Below are 18,624 nucleotides of genomic sequence, written 5' to 3' on the forward strand. Positions count from 1 at the left end.
CAAGGCGGGATTTTCAAAAAGCTTGATGACTTTAGAACACAAATCCTGTTGAAAGTCAGCGGGATATGTGCTCCTAAGTCACTTAAGAAACTCTTAAATGCTTTTGAAAATCCCATCCATAATTGATTATGAATGGCAATCTATTTGAAGAAATGGTTTCCAAATGCAGATTTTCCCTCTGTATCTATAGTTGGGTCTCTGAATATAGTAGTGACCACAGTCACCAAAAGTATCTCTAGGACCCATCAAAAGTCAATCCTTTGCTGGACAATACTTATTTCCTGAGTTGATATTGAAAGCGCAATAATCAAAATGGTTACTTTGGCAAAAATGCTTCTTTTGTCTATAGGGCTACTGTACCGGAGTTTTCATCATGGTCCTGAGACGATAAGCAGCCAATGAACCAATAATTGACCAGTTGTTGGACTGGCTGCATGACCTTTACTGGAGAGCTGTAAGGTATGTGTGGCCAGATGTTTACAATCTGCATGACCTGTACTGGAAGGTGGTTAAGAATGAGTCAGTTAGTCCCATGTAGGTTGTTCACAGAGATGGGTAATTGTTTCCATCGCCGTCAGCTGTTGCAATCTCACCTGCAAGTTTCTGCTGGATGAAAATGCCAGTTCACTAGCAGAGAAATTGTGAGTGCGTCCAGATTAGAATTCCAGAATGCTGGCTCACAGCTTGTGGGTGCGTGCCAGAGTGCTTCGTCACCGCAGGCAAGAGCTGAAGGGTGAATGCCAAAGTACTGGTTCACAGTTGGCAAAAGCTTCCAGCCAAAAACCAGGACTCTGGCACAGAAGGACCTCTCTGAACGTCAGTGTTCCCATCTGTAATAATATTTGCAGGATTCGCAGGTGGGTTGTAAGGTTTAGTTGACCAAAATTTGTACAGGGCTTTGAATTCCAAGGCCTGGAGGCTATAGAAGGGTGAAACATTCTTATTCCTATCCCTGAGCCCCACTTAAGGTTTCTGCAGGCAGAAATATGGTTAGTGATTCCCTGGTGGGTGACAAACAATTTTAAATGATAAAGCGCATGGCTACTAAACCCTTTTACGTAGCAGCTTTTCATGGAATGGGGCAATTGGCTGGGGATCGTCAGTGTGTTATGTTCACAATGCGCCTTCTCACAGCTTTTGTAAATGTAGGCTCTTTGATTGTCCACTACAGATTTTAAACACCCTGCACCTATGCTAGCAGGGTGATTCCCATTGACTTCAGTAAGAGTGTCCTTGAGTAAAGGACTGAGTAAAAGTATAGTAAGGACCTCAGGATTTGGACATACACTAAGACTGGAAAAACGTCACAGTAAAGAATAAACTCTACAATAAAGAAACCTCCTTCCAGGGAAAGGGGAGGGTACAGTGATTTATAGCCTCTGGATACAGACAGGTCTGTGTGTAATGGTGGAGACAAGGAGAGGAGGGGTATAAAGAGGGAAAAGAAAGTGAGACAGAGCTGGGGAGAAATTCTTGCAATCCATCGAGCACCATCCCCAAAGCATGCGTCTAAATGCAGGACTGTCTGGGGAAACTCCAGCTATGATCTAATGGAGCTGAGCCTGTTTGACTTCAGAACAGTTATATACACTTGCACCAAGGCTGTACGTGCCCCTGTATGTGAGAGGTATTTTACCTTGCTCTTTACAGCTTCGTGTAGCTGTGGTGGGAAAATCCATCCTACCTGACATGCTACATAGGACCTTTCACCTACTTTTCTAATGGAGGCAAACACCTTTTAATTTGATTTATGCTCAGTATCGTTGAGCAGTTGCTCAGAACCAGTCTACCCACCTGTTAAATGCAAACAGAGACAAAGTTGCAATTAAATGAAAAACTCTGACGGTGCCAAGATTCTAAGTCAGCTAGCTGTGCTCTGTCCACTTCCAGGTGGTTTAAAGTACATTTAGCAGGAGTTTGGTGGATCAAGGAGTATACAAGACCTTTTTGTTTCTAAATTCCCACTTTGACTTTTGCTAAGAATGACAGTGAATAAAAGCTGTTATCTTTTGATAGTTAATTGAGTTCTATAAGAAGTGACTCAGGCACGGATTCAAGACTGCATCTAAATATAAGTAAAGCCGAGCGTGCTGTTTAAGTGCTGTCTTGAATTGGGACTCCCACCATCAGACTCCAATTCCTGGCAGAGTGAGGTCGGCATTGTGCTATCGCAGTCACAAGGCTATAGCCTCAGTCCCTACTTCATTTGATCACAGACAGGAACTGGAAGGAATTGTTTTCTGTTATGTAGCATCACACAGCTAGCCAGGAGCATTGTGACAACAACCCACCCCCCCCCCCGCCCCGGCAACACAGACACACACGCACACTTTTTTTTCCCTAAAACATCAAGTTCTGGCAATTCCTGCAGTTAGAGACAGGATTCTAGGCCTGATGGAATGGAGATCCTGAAGGGATACTGACATTTGACATTTAATTCACTATGTACCAAATACTATCTGTTGTACTCTATTAGATTTTGGAAATGTCTCATCAAGGAGAGTATAACTGAATGATATCGCACATGCATTTGTGTATAAAAATCTGTTTTATTTTTTAATATATATTTTAGTACCTTAATTTAATGAACATTCATTTTAGTTTTTATTTCACGTTCCTCTTGTTCGGTTATTCATTTGTAGCCATAGCAATTAGAGAATGTTCTGTTGATAGTGTATATATTTATTTATTTAGATTATTTTCTAGGGCTTAAGTGCTTTACGCTTTGCAAAATACAAATGCATGTATAAACGTGTAGAGCCTGATTCTTTGCATATTGAGCTTGAGTAAAGCTTGCAAAATTGGACAGGGATGGTGTTCCTCACCTCTGTTTGCCAGAAGCTGGGAATGGGCAACCGGGAATGGATCACTTGATGATTACCTGTTCTATTCATTCCCTCTGAAGCACCTGGCATTGGCCACTGTCAGAAAACAGGATACTGGACTAGATGGACCTTTTGGTCTGACCCAGTATGGCCATTATGTTCTGATGACCTTTAAAATCATCTTTAAAGGTTTATAAATACTTATAGACATTCATATTCATAAATAACTAACAAACAACTCCCCCAAATAATAATTCATACTAATAATACCTAGCTCTTATATAGCACTTTTCATCTCAAAGTGCTTACCAAAGGAGCTCAGTATCATTATCCCCACAATACAGCTGGGGAAACTTAGGCACAAAGAGGGAAGTGATTTGCCCAAGGTCACCAAGCAAAGCAGTGGCAGGGCAAGGAATTGAATGCAGGTCTCCTGAGTCCCATGCCAGTGCCAGATCTAGTAGGCCACACTACCTCCTCAAGTTATAACAACCATAAAATCACCATCAACAACACGAAATATCCTTCCCCACCCCAAACACCCAAGGAAAAAGTGAGCTTTGCACCTGTATACTATGGCATCTACAATATACAGATGGTCAGATTTTGCTGTCTGGCACACTATGATTGTACCTTTCAAGTGTTGCTCATTTCAAGGGACATTAGCTCTAAAGTGACTGAAGTTGCACACCAGTTTGGTGTCCCTTCACTTTTATTATGGACACTTACGTACATCAGAAATCATGAATGCGAGATGCTAGATATTGGGATCTGTATCTAATCTGTTTAACTACTCATGGGGGAATTCTGCTCCACTGCGCATGCGCAGAATTCATGTCCCTGCAGATTTCTTTGGCTTCTCTGAAGAAAAATGACTTTCTGACAGGAAAGCAAAGGGAAGCTGCAAGAGAAGTCACACACCACTCCCTAGAAGTGCAGGTACAACGTTTCCGGCACCCGGAGCAGCCGGTGAAGAGGTAAATCACCACGGGGCTGGAGACACCCCAACCACTGCCTCCTACCCTGAGCTGGGATCAGCTGCTACTCCCAGCTGGGCTGGAGGCAGGAGAGGATGGGACATGCTCTTCCCCTGCAAGAGTGACTGGGGCTGTGTCAGACCCACCCCCAGAAACCTTCCCCAGCTGCAGGAAGCTCATCATCCTCCCCTGCTTCCTGCCCCCATCACTCCTCAGCGGCGGGGGAAAGAGGTCACTGTTTAGGGAACTGCTCCCCCATCCTCCCAACCCCCATGCATCTGGACCTACCATACTCAGACAACCCTGCCAAGCCTTACCTGGTACATCCAGAACCCCCCTAGCCTTCCATACCCAAACCCTACCCCACTGAACCTCAACCCCTGCATCTGGATCCCCCATGCCTCCGGACCCCCTCCCCTGCACCCCAGACCACCCCCCACTGAGCTCCCAGCACTTAAACCCCCACCATAACAAGCCCCATCCCTCCACACCACCTTGAGCCCCCACATCCAGACATCCACACCACTGACCCCCAACTAGCTGCACCCAGATCCTCACGCCACCAAGCCCCAGTCCCTCAGTAGCCAGACCCGCCCCCCCCCCCACTGAAAGCGGCACACCCAGACCTCTCCACTGAGCCCCAACCACCTTCACCTGGAAGCCCCACCTGGAGAATCCCATTGCCCCTGCACCTGGAAACCCTCACCAACGAGCCTCTCTGCATCCAGACCCCTCACAGAGCTGCCTGCACCCAGATTGTCCCACACAGAACCCTCTCACCCCACACTGAGCCCCTTCTCACTTGGATCCTGCCTGGATGAGCCTGCCGGCCCCCCACCTGGTACCCCTGGTGCAGAAGAGCAAAGCCCCAGAGTGTTTCTGGGGAGGCCCAGACCTTGTGCTGTGTCAGGGTCAGATGCAGCCTCACTGCTGAGTCCATGTCTGGGGTGGATGATCTCCCACCTTCGTGCAGCCTGTGGCCTGTGTTCCCCCCTGCCATGCTGGAGCCTCTGCATTTATTTATTGATAAATAAAACTTGCAAAATTTTAAAATATTGTGCACAGAATTTTTAATTTATTGGTGCAGAATTTTTTTTTTTTTGGCACAGAATGCCCTCAGAAGTATCTGTTTTAAGGTTTTGTACTACTGATCATCACTTTAGTTTCTGAACACTTTCCACATAAAATCAACAGCAATAGTGAAATCCCTCATGGATTTCACAATGTTTTGACACTAAAGGAATGATTTCCAGCTTCCTGCATTGATAATTTGTGTGTCCCCTTCATCATGGGTCTTTGCCACATATTGTATCCCATATTCACACCTTGGCAGGCTGATAAGTGTGGGCGGGACTGTCACTGAACCTTGTCACTTTAGAGAACTGTATATAGATGAGATCAGGTGGCACTGGTTACATTTGGATCTAGACTTTCCCAGAGTTCAGAGGGTGTTTAGATCTAGCTTTTAGGTATGGGACTGTCTCTGTTACTGATTTGTGTATGTATATATTCCTTGGGTTTAATTTCACTCTGTTACACTGATATACTAAAAAAAAAGATTTGATTTTAATGCTGATTTTTAGAAAAGATATTTGTTCCAGTTAAGTGCTGGATCCAGATTAGATTAATCAAAGTGCTTTGTGAACAAACTGCCTATGAATCAAGGATTCACCTGTCACCCAATCCCATTTAAATATGTGAAGTTTAATAACAGGAATCTAGATGGTGAATGAAACTTCATGCACTGAGTCACATGCAAGCAAATGGAACATTGGCACAGGCAAGGAATTTAGCAGAACAGGCCATGCAAACGTCAGGGAGGAAGAAAGATTGGGGCCTGGGTAGGAAAGGAGATTGCAGTATTGTTGAAACTGGCTCTCAACCAGAAAGAAATAATTTGTCTGCTAAAAGAAAAGGAGGACTTGTGGCACCTTAGAGACTAACCAATTTATTTGAGCATGAGCTTTCGTGAGCTACAGCTCACTTCATCTATATCTTTCCTCCAGCACTAGAGGAGGTGAAACAGAAGTGGATTGAGATCCATAGGAGATAGCCTGGACTCATTAACAACTTGATTCTAAATAGGGCAAGGGCTGATAAGTACAACATCCTCTCAGGATTCTGATAAGATGGATAAGGCAAAGGATAACTAAAACATCTGAGCTGTGCTTTATCAGATCTTCCTCACTGATACCCCATTGATAAAACCATGCCTGTACCAAAGGACATATTAAATGCGATAGCTGGATGAGTAGTTAGGGCCAAGTTATTAAAGGATGTCCTCCATTCTGTGTAAATAATTGCATGTGCAGGTAATGCCATTTGGTCTTCTAAGTACCACAGTTTCACCCACAAATCAGTTTACTTGAAAGTCCAAGAAACTTTACTTATCCCTGAAAATTGAGAGGCAGTATAGACCAGTGGATAAAACACTGGAATAGGAGTCAGGAGATCTGGGTTCTGTACCTGCTTCTGCCCATGGCCTGCTGTCTAACCTTTGAACAAGTCATCAGTTACCTCATCTCTAAAAAACAGAGCTGCTCAGAAAATGTCCGGGGGGGGAGGGGAGTCTGTTTATTTTCAGCCAGCTCCAGTCAAAAAGGATAACAATTCTTGCCCATTATTGTAAAGCCCTTTGAGGTTGGTGAATTAAGTCAATGAGCGTTTGTGTTTAAAATCAAAGTAATTACAGAGGGCATGGCTTTCAGTGGGAATGCACCCAAATCCAATAACTCTGAATGCGACCTCCTCTCCAGGTGCCCTGTAAATACATTTGGATCTTCCATGGAATCCATTAGCCTCTGTGCTGGATCTCGCAATGAAGAGAGTGTGCGCCAAGAGGGTAAGCCTTGTTTAGTGGCAGCAAGATGTGTAGCTGCAACATGTCTGGAGAGGTTGGGGAGCAAAATTTGGATGGTATGTGGACCGTCATATTAATGAAAAATGTGGTGTCTTGTATGTGGAAGTGAGAGGTTGGAAATACTTAGGACTAAAATCAGTTCAGGACTTTCTTTGAATCAGTCCAAAGTGGATCCTTTTGTGAGGTTGGGAATCAGTTCAGTAACCCCAAGCAGAGTCCCTCCACCCTGAAAACATACTCGAGTCATCCTCACTATCCCCTCTATCCAGTTCCAACCCCTCACCAGTGCGCTGGTGTGAGGCCTGTAACATGCCTGTCTGCCTGGGAATTCCACCTCCCACTTTGAATGTCAGCTCTCCCCCTCCTATCTTTTATATAGCGTAGCATGACCTGCTGCCGGGTGCCTCTGCTGTAAGGTCTCATTAGCTCTGGTTTACAATGCAGTCTACGGTTCTGCATCCCGTTCCATAGCTCCCTAGACAAGATAGGAATGGACAGTGTAGGCACCTCGACCCAAACATATATTAATGAATCCTGCTCCAAAACTTGTTTGTACCTAGGACCCTAGAAGAGACAGGGGTTCTCAAACTTCATTGCACCGCGACCCCCTTCTGACAATGAAAATTATTACACGATCCCAGGAGAGGGGACCAAAGCCTGAGCCCCGCCACCCAGGGTGAGAGGGCCAAAGCCCAAGCCACACTGCCCTGGGTGCAGGGGGCAAAGCCAAAGCCCAAGGGCTTCAGCTCCAGGCAGGGGGCCTGTAACCTGAACCCAGCCACCTTCTGGCTTCGGCTTCAGCCTGGGGCCCCAGCAAGTCTAATGCCAGCCCTGGTGACCCCATTAAAATGGGGTCATGACCCACTTTGGGGTCCCAACCCACAGTTTGAGAACCACTGGGCTAGCAGGAGCTTCCATGGGTTCTTTTATATTACAGAATAACATCCATCCAAACCCAACAGAATTTTCAAACCTTCTGAGACTTGACCATCCTTAAGAGGAAATCTGGACCCCATTTTTCACATCCTTTGAGAGTTGGGACATGCCTGGAAATATAAAGGGAAGTCTTCGCAGATGATTATGCTTGTCTTTGCCCCATGCCTGAGATTCTGTCCATTGGGATGTAGCACGTTTCTTTTGTGCATGCGTTTTATATTCAGGCTAAAGGTGAGAATGGCTGGAGATTTTCCATCCGAAGGAGTGAGGCTGACACTGCATAATCAAATATACATGGTGCTTTCAGTTATTGAAGGAAGTAGGTGAAAAGTTTTAGATTTGTAGAATTTAGATTCCTGCATTGTAAGGCCAGAAGGAACCATTAAAATCAACTAGTTGACTTCCTGCATAATACCCAGAAGCACATTTGGCAAAACACCAATTTTTGAAGTGGGAGGAAGATAACCCTGTGCGGGGAGGATCCTGGTTAAATATCTTCCATGAAGAGCTCTGGTGGATTGTAGCTTAATGAGGATGAGATGGTCACTAGTGGTGTCTTCAGCTTGTCTCTGGTCATAGGAAGTATAGTTGGCTCTAATAACCCTTTTTAATCCAGTAGTAACATAAATTTAAAAAGCTGATTTTTCTCCATTCCTCTCTCTGTCTATCCCTTTCATCTTTCTTTCTCTCTTTTACTCCCTCCCTTCCTCTTTTCTGATTTGGTCAAGTAGCAGGAAGTAGAAGAAATAAGACAAATTTCTTATAATATACATTTATACTACTGTGGGGGCCCAAATCAGCCCTGTAGTGTCCGTCATGATAGAAGAGACAGGATTAGTTTTTAATTAACATAAAGGGGATTCTTTACTGAGGTTTATGGACTCAGACAGACCCAGTGGTTCTCCCTGGCTCTTTAGCTCTTACACTAACACTAGACTTGGTTGAAATTTTCAGAACTTTGAGTTTTTGATTAATTTCTTTTCTTGAATCATCACACAGGGTTTCACTAAGTTATGATTCAGACTCAGAAGTTATAGTACAGAAGGCTGGCTACATTACAATTCCTGTTTCTATAATGAGCCCAATCAAATCCTAGGGTCTGAAGCACTCTTAAATTTGGGATCTTATTACCCAATTACCTGTGATACTGTCAGTTCAGATGCTAGTTTGTCAGTCTGAAATTGGAGGCAATGGCTTGTAACATTGGCTTAATGATTGTAAAAATAACTTGAGTGTTTATAGGATATTCTGATTCTTTATAGGATTGTTAACTCAGTCTTACATCAGCAGGAAGGAAACTTGCAAGTCACTTCATGTCCCCATGCCTCAGTTCCCCATCTGTGAAATGGGGTTAATAATACTGACCTTCCTTCACCATGAGGATAATTAACATTTGCACAGCCCTTTACCATTACAGAAGTGCTATTTAAATGTGAATGATGACAAATGGATTCCCAAACTGCCAGCGTCACACACTATAGTACTTGGTTATCAAGCTAACCAGTTGATTTAATTGCAATTTAAAACTTTAGTCCCTTTTACACTTTTTTCATGGAGAGACTGGCTCCTTCCCTTTTGAACTCTTAGAGGGCTGGGTAGGAAACAGCATTTAAAGTAGTTCTTGGAAGAGGTGATGGAACTGTTAACAAAGAACCACTCTCAGATATTTGGGATCTTTAGTTCCATCTGCTCCCCAGGAGTCCAGGAAACTATGCAGACTCCTTGTAGTTTGATATTAGAGCTGAAATCCCCTGAGAATAGGATTTTGGTTCCTGAATGGAAGTACCATGAAACTAGCCTTTCTTGAGATGTTTTCATCCTTCTTGGCATCAGGACGATTCTTTGCATGTTTAAAGATAGGCATGTGAATAGGCATGCTTTGCTGAACTGAAGCCTTATTAAGCACCATCCATATATTCTCCACCACTAAGAGGACATTCCAGTCTTTGCCTCAAGGAATTTAGAATAATTGCATTAAATTGTAGTGTAATTTAGACAGACAGCATAGTATAGACAGACAATGCAGTGGATGTGATCAGAAGAAGTTTGTCTCATCTGAGTCACAGAAATTAAATAAATCCCTCATTTAATTAAAATAAATTGGTTAATATTTGCACACTTGTAAATGTAAACCTCTCTATAGACATTTCCCACGCACAAAATTAATAATTCAATTCTGGGCTATTTCATAACTCTAAACATTCCCTTTTTGGGAGGAGTGGAAAGGAGGTGCAAAATGTGGACATGTGGAAATTTGGTGTATTGAGTGTTTTGATGTGAAAGTTTAATTTTTGCTTGAACATAACTTGAATTTTGTAATTCAAAATTTCAGAAGTTTCTGGATTTTCATTCAAAATAGGAGATTCTTAAAATAACATTTGTGTTTATTATTTTATAACATAAAATATATCTGCATTACATTCAAGTATTCATGGCTTAGAGTATCATGCTAAAATGAATTTCACTAATTATTCGAGTAATGAAGATAAAAGCATATGATACCTAATTTTCAGACCTAAGAATTAAATAACGTTCTTAGGAGGAACAAAAGGCTAGTGTAACCTCTAAGCAGTTTCTTCAAGGGCCATTGGCAGTTCATTGAGGGAAATATTATCATAAACAATCTCAGATTCCTAAAATTGTTGGCCCTACATGAATTATATTGTATTATAAAGAATAATTACACAATTTTCTCCTGGTTGGAGTGGTTAAGTGACTAGCTGACTGTGCTTAATTTAGCATGTTTAAACAAAACATAAGCACTAAGGAGATAAAAGAACTATAAAGGATGATCAAAAATAACATTTATCCAACTAATGTCTGTAAAATTAGGATCTCACAGGAGGAAAAGAAACCTAAATATTTGCCAGCGAGACTAGACCAATAGTTTACAGCAGCTTAATTTTGATCCAACAAATGAGTCACAGAACCATATCCCCAATTTAAAAAGTTTTCCAGCACTGTGAAACACAGATATAAGGATGAATCAGTGGAATCCTCATATGTACACTATTTGTTCAGCTCCTTCATGCATTGTTGGATAATTGGGCAGTTATATCTAGAATTTATTATTTAGTACTTCTACAACACTAAATCTGGCCCCTTGCCTTATTTGTGTGTGTGTGTATATACACACACATATATATATATATGAATGAGAGAAGAGATCAGGCTTGCAAAGGTATTTTGGTACCTAAAGATACAGACAGGAGTTATGGGATTTGCCAAAATGCCTGAGTTAAACACCCAAGTCCTGTTGACTTTCAATGGGAGTTAGGCACCTAACCTGCTTAGGTGTTTTTATAAATTTCACTCGTTATTTATCTTCATCTTTAGGTACTTAAACAGACTTTGAAAATCTGATTGAAATACTTTGCCATAAGCATTTCCAGTCTGAGTGTCAGACATGCCATAGCAAGTAAAAGTAACAAAATGGGGTGGGCTGAGGACAGGATAACATTTTCAGTCATAAAACCATGGATCCCACTGTTACTTATCAAACAGTATATTTGTCAGTAACTAATGATACAAACAGCTGACCATCCACAGAGTGCCTTGCTGAATCGGGGCCCATATATCAAACCCATTAGCCAGTGCCCATCTTGATAGTTTGCCACATATTGTTTGTTTGTTCCGTATTAACTCATTTCTGGCGGGTGGTTCAGCAGACATGAGAACGTAGGAAGGATTTTTTTTTAAGAGGGTGGCTTGACAAACAGGGCTGGTGTGGGCACCCCAAGGGAAGGAGGCAGCACAGAGGAAAGCAGAGGAAGGAGGAAGAGAAAGAAATGATGAAAGAAGTGTTAAGGCTAGTGTTGGTAGAGCAGAGGAGACTATCAGGAATGACCAGGATATTTTGTCCATCTGTAATTATATTTTAATGGTTCTCACAGGATCAGGATACTTTCATAAATTTGCAAGAGAATGCAACACCTTTACGCATTGGAGTTGTTGAATTTTGTGAATGCTTCTCATAGCCCTCATGGCAGGACACAAAAAGTGCTAACAACCTATGCCAAGCCTTTCGTACTATAGTACATAAAATTCTCAAGGCGTGCCTGTTAAAGGGTATGCTTCAGGAATACCCAGTCACCAAGGAGTGCATCTGTGCTTTATTTCCAGGTCCCTGTGGTTAATACCAGTTTTACACTTCTCCCTCTGGTGCGGATATTATGGATTATCCTTGGACTCAATCCTGCAAGTTACCTTGTCTCCTGTGAGTTGCAGAGCATCCTGACTCCTAGGTCAGATCAGGTCCCTTATACCAAAACTCTAATCTGGTATGACCAGTCTGGTGGTTGTCCTGAACCAATGTAGGCTTGCCATTGGCCAGTTGAAAATTGATGGGGCCTCATTCTCCTTTAACTTGAACTGGTGTAAATCAGGAGGCATTCTGCTGCAGTTGTCAGAGTAAGTGAGAAGAAAACCAGACACCACTGGATGAGATTTTCAGGAATTCCTAGATGACTTGGCACAAGTCCCATCGACTTTTAGTGTGGCCTATACTCTTAAGTGTAGAGCTAGTCAGGAATGTTTCGGAGAGTCATTTTTTATGGAAAAATGGGGAGTCATCTATATTTAAACTGTTCACGGGACAGGGTTGGTTTGGATGAATTTCCCAACTTGAAAAATTTTGTTTTGACATTTATGAACGAAAAATTGTTTTTCCAGTTCAAAATGACTTTTTGCTTTGAAATTTAAGTTAACTAAACTAAAAAAAAAAAGTTTAAAAAAGAACAAAATGTCAGGATCAAATTGAAATGTTGTTTTGAAATTATCAAAACAAAACATTTTGATTGGCCTGAAATTAATTTTTTTTTCAGTTTGTGAATATTTTAGAGAATTTGATTTATTGCCCTGGTTTGAGATGGAGAAAAAATTTGAATTCTCAAAAATATTCGCTGGGCAGAAAAAAAAATGTCCTGCCCAGCTGTCCTTATAACCTTCTTAGGTGCTTTTGAATATCCCATGCCTCACCTATAGGTATCAAAAGCAGCCTTTATTTTTTAAATCTGGAATGCCCAGTGTGAATTTCTTGTTGCAAACACGGTTTGTTTGATTCACCCAACTTACCTGAGCATGAGTTGCAAAGATATTGTTGCAGTTAAACCATTCTTGACTCAACTGTTGGATTCTATGTAAACAAATCCCATAAGCCTGGCAGAACAACTGGTATATGAGTGCAGAGGAGGTGGCAAAGCATGCAAATACAAACACACAGGAAACTGAAGGGCAGAAATATGACTCGGCAGCAGATGTAGTCACAACTGGCAATTGATTTAATGATTATGTCCCAGCAAAGGATGGACCTGTAGCTAGTGATCAGTTAAATCCAAGAACTCTCGATCACTAGTTAACAAAAAAGGATGAAGTCACCCAGATTTTATCAGACATTGGCACCGATATAAAGGGCTATTATTAATTATTACTGTTTCTTATTCAAATACTCTTCACTATGTCAATGAGTTTCATGCACTCACATTCCATATAGAAATGAGCTAGAGCCGAGAAAGGGTCCAGTCCTGTAGGGAGCTGAGCACCTGCTGTCAGTAGCTGAGCGCTCTTGGCTTCCAGTCATTTGGGACAGAAGGCAAAAAGAGATTCAAATATGTAAGCCCAGTTCTGAAATTTTACAAATGGCCCTTATCTCTATAATGAGCTGAATGAAAACCCCAGGTCTTAGCATTCCTGATCTATGGGGTATTCATAACCTGCTTCTACTCCTGCAGCTGGAGCCCTTAAATGTGTCTGAACTGTCCTCAGTTCTTGTCTGCAGAGCATTCTCTCTTTTCTCCTTCATATGCATCCTTAAAGCCCAGTCCTTCCATGCCATGAACCACTCCTATGTTGGTCTCCTCACCATTCTTCACCTTCCCTGACTTGAATCATTTCCTGTGTTTTTGTCTTGTCTTATTTTATCTTGTCTAAACTAGATTAGATGGTGCTGGGGGTAGAGGTGGCTCGGCTTTGTAAAGGGCCCAATACACATAATATACAATGTAAAGGCCTAGCAATAGTAACTTATGATCTGAGTCTAAACGCTGAACCTTTTTGAGATTTCCCCCATCTCTTTTCTTAAGGCTCAATTTTCAGAACACCAGCAGTGCAGGCCACATGCAAAAATGCAAGTGCAATTGCATGTCTAACTTCTGCATACAGTAACTATGGCTGCACAAAGTAACCATTCCTGCTGGGGTTCGGGGGTGCAAGTACTCCGTATGCACAGCCATGGTAAATGGAGTGGAAACTGTTGCACAGACATGCTCATTTTTGCAGCCTGCTCTGTGCTTCTGCCTGTAAAGAATCAGGCCTTTAATATTCGTTTGTATTACAAAGGGAAGGCAAACTTTCCCTTATGAATGTCAAATCACTGTGCATGATTAACTGCTTTGATTTTGGTGAGCATGCAGGGTGTTACTTGACTGGAAATGATCGGCCTACTGGAAATGAGCCACTTACTGGCCCTAAATACACATGCTGGTGCGCTCTCTCTCTCTTTCTCTCTGCTGGATCACTTTCTAGGAGAGCTGTTGAGCAAACCTGTCTCTCTGTTCTCTGTAGCCCTGTCCTTCTCTTTCCTAGGCAGGTTGGATGGGGACGGCCCAGCTCAACAGAACCTGGAAAGGTGTGGTGTGAGACGAAGTGTAGATGCTGATAAAATCAGAATGATTTTTTTATTTTTTTTATTGGGGGCAGGAGAATTAACTCATTAAAAATTACAACAAATAATTTGCATCCCAATCCAATCTCGAAAGTGCGTGTCTCAGAGATACAGCTTGGTCTCTGTCCTAGTCTAAACCTGATCTGGTTTAGATTCCAGAATCATGAAGGGGACTGAAATCCTTTCTTGAGCCAAAACAAGCCATGACACTTTCTGCCTTCAGTGAGGCTATTATTCAGCCCTTAATTTGTTTGGGTTTGTTACAGGACTGGCTCTAGGCACCAGCAAAGCAAGCACATGTTTGGGGCGGCACTCCGGCCACCCTTTCTTTTTTGCTTGGGCAGTTGCGCTCTCGGAGCTTGGGGAGGCAAAAAACCTAGAGCTGGCCCTGGTTCGTTATATAGGTCACTTGGGAAATAGTTGAAAGCTCCTTTGTCCATGATGAATCTGATGTTGTAACAAAGTCTTTGCTGTGCCTGGTAGCACTAACTGAGAGAATTTTCTGATGTAGCTGGAGAACCCTTTGCCTTGTCGCTGTGATTAAGACCCTGCCTAAAATGGGGGAACCGAAATGCAGGTTTCTTCATCTTTCAGATATGTTGGTTGCTGACCTACTTTCTGCTCCCATACATGAGTTTGTAAATAGCACACCCAGCCTCCACAAATCTGTGTTTATCTCAAAGGAATAAATGGCTCAGTTCCTTTCCTGAGGGTCCCATATGAAGGTTTCAGCACTGCTAAATATGATTCCAACCCCATCACTTTGGAGGTACTATTGTGGTCAATGTCTTGTCATTGTTCAGTGCTGTGTTATTGACTGGCTGTCAGTTTGAGTGTCCTGGATTAGTCTTTAGATTACTGGGTAGAGTCAGAGGGTATGCCAGTACTACAATTGTGGAGTGAGATTGCAGCTCATGTAGACATACCTGAGCTAGGTTTAATCTAGATTGGGTTTGGGGAGTATTTCCCAGAAGGTTTCCTGTTAGGCAAGGCTGGCCAAGACCCTTGCTTCGAGCAAATCCCAAACCCCATTGTCTCCCCAGTCCCTGAAACCCTCCCTGATTCTTGGATATGAGATTCACTTCACCTACTGCAGGAAACTGTGCCCACTTCCCAGACATTTGCTCCCTGTGCACATCCTCTGAAGAGAAAGATAAGTAACAATGACTGCCATTGAGGGGAAAGAAGCATTAGTTTATTGACCTTCACTTCTTCAGGGAAATTAAGGGTTAAATATTTGTGTTGAACCAAAGTACATTTAGTTTAAGTCTAAACTCAGTGATTTTTTTCCTCCAGGTTTCTCTATGTCTAACATGGTAGGGAGCCCCACTTCAGTCCTGTTTGCTGGTTTGTCTTTGCTAACTACATTTGCAGCCCTTGCCATGAAAGGGATGTGATAAACTGCTCAACTATCAGCTGGAGTATGGATTGTGTGATTGATTGCTATTTCCTCCCCTTTCCCAGCTTCACCAAAAAGAAAAGAGGTCATGTTGCACGTGAGCACCAAACTAGACTGCTCCAGGCTTGGGCTGGGAAGCTTTGCACTTGTTGCAATAATAAATCCCAGTCGAAACCAAGATGGGTTGACCTCATTACAGCAGGTTATGGCAGGAAAAACAGCTCTGCTCCCAATATCTCTTTTCTGTTATTGAAGTGAGTATCAGGATCTGCTATTTAATGCATCTATCCATCTTTCACTATGCAGCAATTATGTTTTTTCCCCAGTACCTGCTTTATTGATACATTGGAATTCTGCCCTCTACTTCCAGCTTTGGTGCAGAACAGAGATACATGTGAAAGATGCTTTGCATACACAGATGACAAATTTTCAAAAAGTGAGGATGAAAGGAAGGAGAGTGTTCCATTCTCGTTTAAGAGGAAACATTCTCGTGGCTGCAGAGGGACAGCTTAGAGTCTTGGTACGGGATAGAGCTGGTCAATATATTTGAAATTTAGGTTGTTCTTTAACCTTTTTTGTTCCAAAAGAATTATATTTTAAAAAAAATGAAAAAGCAGTGAAAAAATTGAAACATTTTTTCAACATAACTTTTCCACCTACTCTATTTAACAAATTATAGACCTGTCTGTTCCTATCTGATGGCTGTTTGGTGGGCTATGTGAGAGGAGATGGTGGGTCTTTGTACATTTCGTAAAGTGGCAAACTATCCATGCCATTAGAAGACATTTCTACCATTTGCACTGAGTGAATCCTTTATTGACAATGTCAACACCAAGACCAGAGACTGAACTTAGCTCCCAAGCAGGCTTTGAGGTGCATGGGCAGTGTAACAAGAGTAAGCTTGCTCTGCAGCTGCCCATGTTACACCCATTAGGTGGATGTAATCAGCAGACTCCAATCTCCAAAACCATTCATTCAGCCCTGAAACTAGAACCACACATGCAAAAATCCATGTGCAGATGGAAGTGTTTGTCTATATTAGACCTTCCTTAAGAGCCTGTTTCTGCCCTTGGAATGCTGATGGCAGGTTGGGGTGTGTACTGATGTGCATGTATGTAGCTAACATTGGTACTTGAAGGCAGAATTTGGTGGTTAGAGCATTGAGTTCAGGAGCAGTACACTATCAAGAAATGGGGCAGGAAGGATATTTAGTTTGGATGTTTTGATCAGTTCAATAAAGGCTCCAAAAATGGGGTGGGGGAAATTAAAGTCTGTCAAGAGGTTGGAGTTGTCACTGCAATTTGAAAAAAACCTGAAGGATCATTAAGGATAACTACTCTAGTACAGATGTTATTTAAAATGGTGATCGATCACATGAATTTACATTCCTATAAAGCTAGATTTTTTAAATATGGTCCTTGTAAACATTCTTCATGTGCTGCTGAATAGAGGGTAAATGCCATTGGACTTTCACAATAGGCCACTAAAATGACATCCAACCATTAGTGGACTTCAACCACTCAAGGGTCCTTTTCCAGCTAGAACCTTGACATTTGATTCACTCTTGCCTTATATTATGAGTTGCAAGCTTTTTGGGAAGGGTCCCTCTTTTTGTTCTGTTTGTACAGGGCCTAGCATGATGGGATCCTGGTCTGTGACTGGGGCTCTTAAGTGCTACTGCAATACAAAGAACAAAGCAGGAAAGAGCTACAGAAAAACTATGTAATATAGGTCACTAAAAGGGCATCAAATAAACAATTTTAAAATAAATACCTATAAAGGTTATAGTAGGAAAGAAAGATCTGAGATGGGTAAACTAAAGTTGTGAGGTCACCAGTTCTACTTACCAAACTTTGACCAGGAGGCTTACTCTAGGTGAATGAGTGCACCAACATTGCGAGCCAGGGGTGGACCGCTGTCAAGGAGTGTTGTAAGACAGGATAGATGCAGATGAAGATATGTATTTTGTTTCCTTCTCCTCTTTAGTATAATTGGAAGGCAAGCAGAATTCACACTGTTGCTGTCATGTATGCACCCTGCAATTGTTTAGGAATTTATTTAGCTTAGAGGATGCTGCTATTATCACAGACTAAGACAAAGGCACATGGTATTTTAATGCACTGAAGTGCTTCTTGCTTGTGTGCAGAAGTGAGATGCTCTTTACCTGAGTTGGTCAGATTTTCAACCAGTGTCCTAAAATATCACACCAGGATATATCTGCCATCCACTCATTGTCACCTGAAACAATCAGCTGGATCCCTAACCTAAACCTGGATATCTGTTGTATTAGTTTAGATGAAATATATGGGCTAAAAGATGATGGCACAATCCAGTCACTGTCCAACATTAAACAGTGTTAAAGGAGGTCTGGGGTTTTGTATACAGAGACATCAGCCTGCTTAGTATCACAGCAAACACCATAAAAAAATCTTTAACTTTTTAATAAAGATAAAGAAAAGGGAAACAGTTAAAACATTTGAAATGTCAAGTATTAAATAAAGCTTGCATTTTAAACATCCCTTGTTCCCTTTAGCTGGAGAGAGATTTTAGAAGAAAAAGCCTTGTTTGACAGTCTGGTAGATGATATCTAAGATGGTAAAAACTGTCCTCCTGGGGAAAAGTTGCTGAGATGACCCGGAGCTGCTGCTCTTGAAGTCCAGTCCTGTTTCATCATGGGTTGTGGTTGAGATTCAGCTGAAGTCAGTAGAGGCAGCAATGTCATCTGGGTCACTCTCCAGTCCGATCAGGATTTCTCTCAGGATGAGCATGACACAGGCTTGGGGTCCCAGGAGATGGTGGGGGTGACAGCCATGATGGTGAAGCTTGCTCCAGTAGCCCATTTTTCCTCCCTAAACTTTCTTCAAGGACCCTAAAAGAGTGTGATAGGTGAAACAGATCATCCTCTGGTTTTGTCTACCAATTAGGCCTAGTTTGACACCAGTTGGGTTCACTGATTTCTGGTTCCA

At 42.1% G+C, this 18,624-nt stretch overlaps 1 protein-coding gene across 1 annotated transcript in view; it reads right to left on the reverse strand.

Annotated features, from left to right (window-relative positions):
* Positions 1-18,169: 18,169 nt before the first annotated feature.
* Positions 18,170-18,624, reverse strand: part of GRAMD1B (GRAM domain containing 1B) — a 333,312-nt gene continuing 332,857 nt past the window's right edge. The window contains exon 25 of the transcript XR_012155938.2: positions 18,170-18,527. The gene's annotated coding sequence lies outside the window, so the exon portion shown is untranslated. The remainder of the gene's footprint in view (positions 18,528-18,624) is intronic.

This window comes from Lepidochelys kempii, chromosome 22 (assembly GCF_965140285.1).
Source record: "Lepidochelys kempii isolate rLepKem1 chromosome 22, rLepKem1.hap1, whole genome shotgun sequence".
NCBI classification, from domain to species: domain Eukaryota; kingdom Metazoa; phylum Chordata; order Testudines; family Cheloniidae; genus Lepidochelys; species Lepidochelys kempii.